This window comes from Protobothrops mucrosquamatus, unplaced genomic scaffold (genome assembly GCF_001527695.2).
Source record: "Protobothrops mucrosquamatus isolate PMUCROS unplaced genomic scaffold, P.Mucros_1.0 scaffold2857, whole genome shotgun sequence".
Lineage (NCBI taxonomy): Eukaryota > Metazoa > Chordata > Lepidosauria > Squamata > Viperidae > Protobothrops > Protobothrops mucrosquamatus.
The window spans coordinates 140,568-147,681 of record NW_015388887.1 but is presented as its reverse complement, the minus strand read 5'-3'; positions in this window follow the sequence as shown (position 1 = coordinate 147,681).

The window sequence follows — 7,114 nt, the reverse complement described above, 5'->3', positions numbered from 1 at the left end:
ATGTACACAATATATTTAGTGGAAAGTCTGGTTTACATCACCCTTTGCTCCCAGAAAAAAGGTAGGAAGTTATTAAAGTTATCAAACCAGTGGGATGATAGATATGAAAAAATAAAAATAAAAACATGACTCCCTTTCTATACTTTTTTAGTTCCAATTCAGCACTGGCACAGGCTTCACCTAAATTATCCCAAAGATTAATTCTACTTTGTATACTTTCCAGTAAAATGCTCAACACTATCATGTACAAGACTGATGGTTATGCAATAGACAAAATAATAAAATGTCCATGAAGCAGGACTTGTAGGCTGTAGCCCACTGATTTATTCTATTATCAAACTGTAGTTTTGAATCTGATACTCAAACATAAGTAATTATAATAGCATTCTTTCATTTATCATTTTGTAATAATTCTCTAAACCAGATTAAACCATCAAAATACTCCTATTTATTTTTTTAAGTCTCAGGATATATCCTAATAAGTGAATATTGTATTCTGGCAACATGATTATGACATTATACTTTTTTATATGCAGGGAAGTGCTGACTTCTTATTGTTTATTGAATTACCATTATAAAGAGTTTCCATAAATATCTACTTCTGCTTTTTTTGATCAGAATATTTTTTTTTGTAATAACGTGGTCATTTAAGCATCACATCTTCTGATATTTCATTCTCCCTTTCACTCATGCTCTATGAAATAATTGAATGAGATTTTAACAGAAATGTGTGTCAAACCTGACAGAATCCTAAAGCTTGAAGTTAATCAGACTTCCTCAACAGATTTGGAAAATGCCTTCCAAATTGGGCCTACTAGGAGCAGACTCTATTGGAATTTAATGACACGGAGTTCAGACAAACAAGAGAGACATTGTCTATGCATATGTTAGAATATGACAATTTGCCTCAAGGCTATTCATAGGGGGGGGGGAAAGTTCTAGGAAACAGAGAAACGGAATCAAGAAGACAGAGTACAGTTTTATAACTCCAGCTTCTAAGTTTAGCAAATGGTTCAATAGAGCTCTCTAATCACAGTGCTCTAGGTGTTGAGGTATGTTATCGTAAAGTCATGCTACTAACCAGTGCTCTTTGCTAGTTCTATTCTAGGAACCAAAAAGATAAAGATTTATTGTGGAGTGTATGGAACCAGAGAATGTAACAAAACTTCAGACGTTTACCCATCACCAGAGGGAAATCAGGAGTGAAAAGAATGGAACGGAAGGATACTCCCATCTTTTGATGCAGAAATATAGTCTTGGTATATGAGGAGCATAGCCATTTTCATACCGGAAATTCAATTCCTGCTGGAGATCAAAGTGAAAGGATGTACTATTCACTGAAACTTATCTATTATAAGATGACAGTAACATTTTTAAAAGCTTTGGGATAAACTAGGACTATGCTAGGTTCATGGAATCCTGAGCAACTAAGAAGACCACATCTTAAAAAAAAAATAGCTGTGAGAGTTGCTATTCTTGAGATATATATCAGGAGGAAAGATGCTTGACAAGTCTTTCCTATCCCATAGGTGAAAACAAGGAAGTTTTCCTTTGGGATACCATATTTAAAAAGTGCATTAATTGTAAGGACAGGAGAGAAAGAATTGCGGTGGAAAGAGGCAGGTGGAGTTGATGAAGCAGAAGATGAATGAGATGAGGTGATCACTGGAAAAGGGGAGAAAATGTAAATAATCAGAATGGCAAAGAGATAGAGTCAATCAGTGTGACAAGACAACAATGTCTGTGATAACAAATCAAGCTTGGCACCAAATGAAATTTGGCATTCGGCTAAATGAAAAGAGATTTTGCTCCCAAGCCAAATGTGGCATCAAATCAAGTTCCTCTGGCTCATCACCAAATCAAACCTGGAGAAGGTCCAAGTTCATTAGAAAGTGAAAATGATTGGGGGAGTGCTGCATAAAGAACCTGATTGGTCTGCAGGGGGCACTAAAGGTTTCCAGTTCTTCTTCCTTGATGACAAAGTTGTAGCAACCTTGGCCAACCTTATAAGAGGCAAGAGAATGTGTCTTTCGAAACTGTGAAACTGTGCCTTGCGCAGTGTAATAGCAAAACAAAAAGTTTTGCTTTAGCTTTGTTGGGAAACTAAATAAACAATAGCAAGATTTATTTTTTATTTTTTTTAGGAAGATTTAGCTTAAATCTACATACAGCCTTGGCAATCTTACCATTAAGATAGTTTGTGCAGTGTAGTTTCAGAGTAATTTTGCATCTGATTTGAAATGCAGATGAAGTGTAGATAACATTATACATAACTTCAGACTAGCAGCATATTAAAAAGGACTATATTCTCCTATTCTGGAGTTGCAGAGTAACTACTGTCTACTCAATTACCTTTTCTAAATAAAAAAGAGGGTAACCATTTCTGTAAATAATAATGACAAGAAAGAATTCTTAATATGAAAAGATATTAGTAACTGAGAAATGACTTGCAGTAAATGCCTACAGTAACTCAGAGAGCCTGTTGCTATCTCTATTGCCCAGAGATTCAGAGAATGCTATCCATTTTCTTATAGTGAAATTCTATTTGCTAGCTTATTCTGCTAAATGTGATCATCAGTGTTTGGCTAGTAATTGTAACGGACAAAGTGCATAATTGATTATGTGACTATGGTAGGAATCTGCAGGATAACCAAGTTCTATTTGAAAATCAAGATTTGAAATTTGAGGCAAGGTTCAATTTGAATTTGAAATTAAATAAATAGAATAACGAGACAGAATCAAAGTGCCTGCAGTTTCTTCATTTTATTTATTTATTCTTGTTGGACTGGGGTGAAAAGAGCAGGGATGGCCAAATCTTTATCTTTTCAAAGTTGTACAGCTAAAATGTTTGAATTTTTTTTCAAACTTTCTACTTGTACCTCATTTAAAGCAAGAAAGAGAAAAGAACAGCACTGAAACCTATGGGCTGACTAGCTCAGGGCTTTTCAACCTTTTCACCCATTGTACCACTTTTAGGATATGGCAACATCCGAGTACCACCAGTCGCCTAGCAAGGTGTCAAAAACTTGATGACCAAAAAAAAAAAAAAAAAAAAAAAAAAAAAAAAAAAAAAAAAAAAAGGAAAAAAGTGATAAAGTACAGGTAGCTCTCGACTTACAACAATTCACTTAGTGACTGTTCAAAGTTACAATGGCACTGAAAAAAGTGCCCCCCCCCAAGCCACAGCCGAGCAAGACACTTGCCTGCCCGCCTGACGGCACTCTTCCTCCTGTCCGAGGTTTTCATTGTTGTGAGCATTTTTGTTGAGGATTGGCAGCAGGGGTGGGATGGGGGGGTGTTTGGTTTTTATTCCCCCCGTCTGCTGGGCTGTTGCAGCAGGTTTTCGTCACTTCACATGACCCTGGGACACTGTGACCGTCATAAATATGAATCAGTTGCCAAGCATCTGAATGTAAATCACAAGACCCTGGAGATGCTGCAACATTCCAGCTGATCGGCACTTCTTCTGGGCTCAGCAGAAGCACCAGGATCAGTGCCGAGCTCCAGCTGGAGCCTGGTGCTGATCCTGGCGCTTCCGCTCAGCCCTGACAGCCCTGCAGCTCCAGCCATCTCTGGCTCAGGCTTGTGTGGTGCTACCACCAGTTCAGCTCATTCCCCTCCCCCACTACCCCTTTTCTAGGATGGTCGCATACCATCTGCCAGGTGCCAATGTACCACAGGTGGTACCTGTACTACTGGTTGAAAAGCTCTGGACTAGCTAGTAAACTCGTTTGGGTGAAAGAAAGACAGAAGGCAAAAAAAAGTGAGAGTTTAGGAAGGACAAGGATAAAAGTGATAGATTTCACATAAGAAGCAGCAAATCAGATTTTTTTTTTAAAAAAAAAGAATCTATCACTATTCCTCCAAAGGAAACTGCCTAAACAAAATCAAGATTGAGACACAAGCAGCAGAGAAGATTTCCACAGGCATCTACCAGATGTCTAGATTTGGATGAAGAATACTCCGTGTCCCATCCCTTTCAATTATTTTAAAAACGATTGAAATTATTTTTCTTAAAACCAACATAGAACTTGATAGACATTTTTCTGTGATGCTCCTCATATTATTTATTTTGCTTCTTTTTAATCAATTATTGTAGGAATAGACTTGTATAGATGTAAACTGCTTTTATCAGCACTGAATGATAAAAGGAATGAAGCCTAGTGTTGAGTATTCTGGTTAGGCAGTGTCATCAATGCAATGAACATGAATTTGGGCAAATTCTGGGAGACAGTGAAGGGGGGGATCTGGCATGCTGTGGTCCATAGGACTATGAAGAGTTGACTTAGTGACTGAATAACAACAATTGAACTTTCGATTTCGTGTCTTCTCAAAGATATGTGGTATTTATTAGGAAAGAGGAACCATTGTAACTTAGGTCCTTTTCTATTCTGCATGAACTCAATCATGAATTTTGGCATTTTCATTATCAGTTTGTTAAATTTTAATTTAAAAGGTTGCATTTATTATCATAAATGATATTTTTGGAATATCCACAATTATATATGGAAATCCTAGATAAATACTCATTGAACATTGGCCCTGTTGGATTTTTAGCTTAGCAGGTGAGGTAATGGAATAACCGTGGAGCTGGGACTCTTTGAGCTGAGGAAGAGGGCGCCTGGTGGTATGTCACCTGCTCTGGATTTGTATTTTGGGCTATGCAGTTGTGACATGTTAAATTTATATGTCACCCAATTTCCAGTGACTCTGTGTTGCTGTAGCATGGTGGTCCTGTGAAAAAAAAAATTGGGCCAGACTTTCAATCTTCTAGTTTTGGTGGAAGGCTTCTGCATGTAGAGATGGGGGAGACAGCTGCTCCTGCCAAGGTGGGAGACAGGGATGACACAAATGTGTTCCTGGTTTCTGCCCTGCCTGTTGAGATGGAGAATACATTTTTCTCCTAGCTGGCCACCTGTCTTAAAGTGGAATGGTATGGGGACAAAGAATGGTAAGATTGTATATGAATAAGGGGGTTATGAAAAGGCCAGCCAGTCTGTCAGCGCTCCCAGGAAAACCAGATAGGAAACAGAATTAGATGAACTAGTTTTAATTATTGTAAGGGTGCATGAAAAGACTCTTGCAAGTCTGAAGGCACAAACATCCCACCACTATTTTTAACTGCTTGACCCATTAGGGTGGGGTCCTTCCTAAGTTTCTTTCTCTGACTGTTAAGTCCCTGGTGATTCCTGCTTCCCTTGTTTTCTTGTTTCCTAGGCAGCATCTCTTCCACTCTTTCCCCAAGGTCATTTACATATTCCTTTACACCAGGGGTGTCAAACTGCGGGCCCGGAAAACCGCGCCCACCCCATTGCTGATAATGGAAAAAAAGTTGTGATACATCACGACACATCACGTGACCTTGCAAGTTTTACACCCCTGCTTTACACAGTCAAACTTCCCATGCTGAATCTGCACAAAGCACCCTGATACTTTACACTGGCTGGTTATTAAGAGAAGTGTATTACCGTTGGGTCCCTCAACTTAGAGAATGGAAGGAATGGAAGCATTCAGGAGATGATATTCTTGGGAAGGGGCAAAAAGACAAACAATATCATCACAGTCATCCTGATCATAGGGAATTACAGCAGGATAAAGGCAGAGCCACTCTTGGTGAAGATAGCATTGGTGTCTGCTACTAATGCTATGTTCCAGCCGCTGTCCTCAGCCTTAATGCTTGATCTTTGGAGCTTCAATGTCCATAGCCTCCAGCTGTTGTTGCTTAAAGTTGTCCTGTAATAAAGGGTGCCTCATCTAAAATTTTATTGCCCACATGGATGACTTCTGGTGGTCTTGGGACATGGATAATGCATTTGTCCTAGCCCTTGATCTCTTAGGTCTTTCAATGGCATCAATCATTCTGGACAGGTTCCAGGAATGGAAATAGGGGGTCACTGTTTCAAAATGATTCTCCTCCTTCTTTTTGGTCAGTGGTGTTAGTGGAGGAGAAGTGTAGCCCTTGAGTTGTTGGACCTTTGCATAAATCCATTTTGTGTGTCATGTGTGCTCCTTCCTGGAATGGGAGGTTCTGGTTCTGGTCATTCATGCCTTATAACATCACCTTTTAGCTGGACTCTGTAAAGTAGCCATGAAGAACATGGCTTCAACTGGTCTAGAATGCAGGAGCGGTTTTGGACTTAATAAATGTTCACATTTAATGGCATGCTTTGTGAGCTTTTCATTGAAAGCTAAGGTGCTGGTGATCTTTTATAATGCCTTTCATGGGACAGGCCAGTTTAATTAAGTGACAGCCTCTGCCTATGGTCTTTGTCTATACAACCAGATCTAGCAGGTAGGGCATGGTCTAGGTCCCCCCTATAAAACAATGTCATGTTGCATATTGTGCCTAGGAAGTTTGTCTTCTCTGCTGCATCACCTGCACTATGGAACAACATCTCTCCCCCCCCCCCTCTTTCACATACACACATCTATATGACCCAACCCTATTAGCCTTCCAGAAAATCTTGCAATCCTGTTCTTTCCTGAAACTCTTAGAGTGTTAACTGAGCCTAGCATTATGATTGTGTGGTTTTATTTAAGGGCCTCAGTTGCACATATCGCAGACACAAGAATGAATGAATGAATGAATGAATGAATGAATGGTGAACTCTCAAATTTCCTCTTTCCACTATATATTAAAAATGGACAGTGATTAATATATACATGTTCTCTCTCTCTCTCTCTCTCTCTCTCTCTCTCTCTCTCTCTCTCTCTCTCTCTCTCTCTCTCTCTCTCTCTCTCTCTCTCTCTGTTTGTGTGTGTGTGTGTGTGTATGTTTAGTAGTGGTTTCTTTTTGTGTTATATATGTGTGTTTACATGTGTGTGTAAGTGTATGTATATGTATATATGATTGTTATTGTTAGAATAATGAAATACAAAGGAAAACAGGTCTTTATATGGTAACAGTTGTATAACACAACCCCCCCTCCGCTACTAAACATACAGTAAATAAGAAATAAATAAAAACATTACAGAAAAACTTTGTGGTAATACATTCTCTCCTTCCCTCTTGTTTATATATAGTATTTTTGGATTTTTATATTTTATCGTAGGTCACCTAGAGTAACTAGATGAGCTGAGTATCTATATAAATTTTATAAATAAATAATATTTT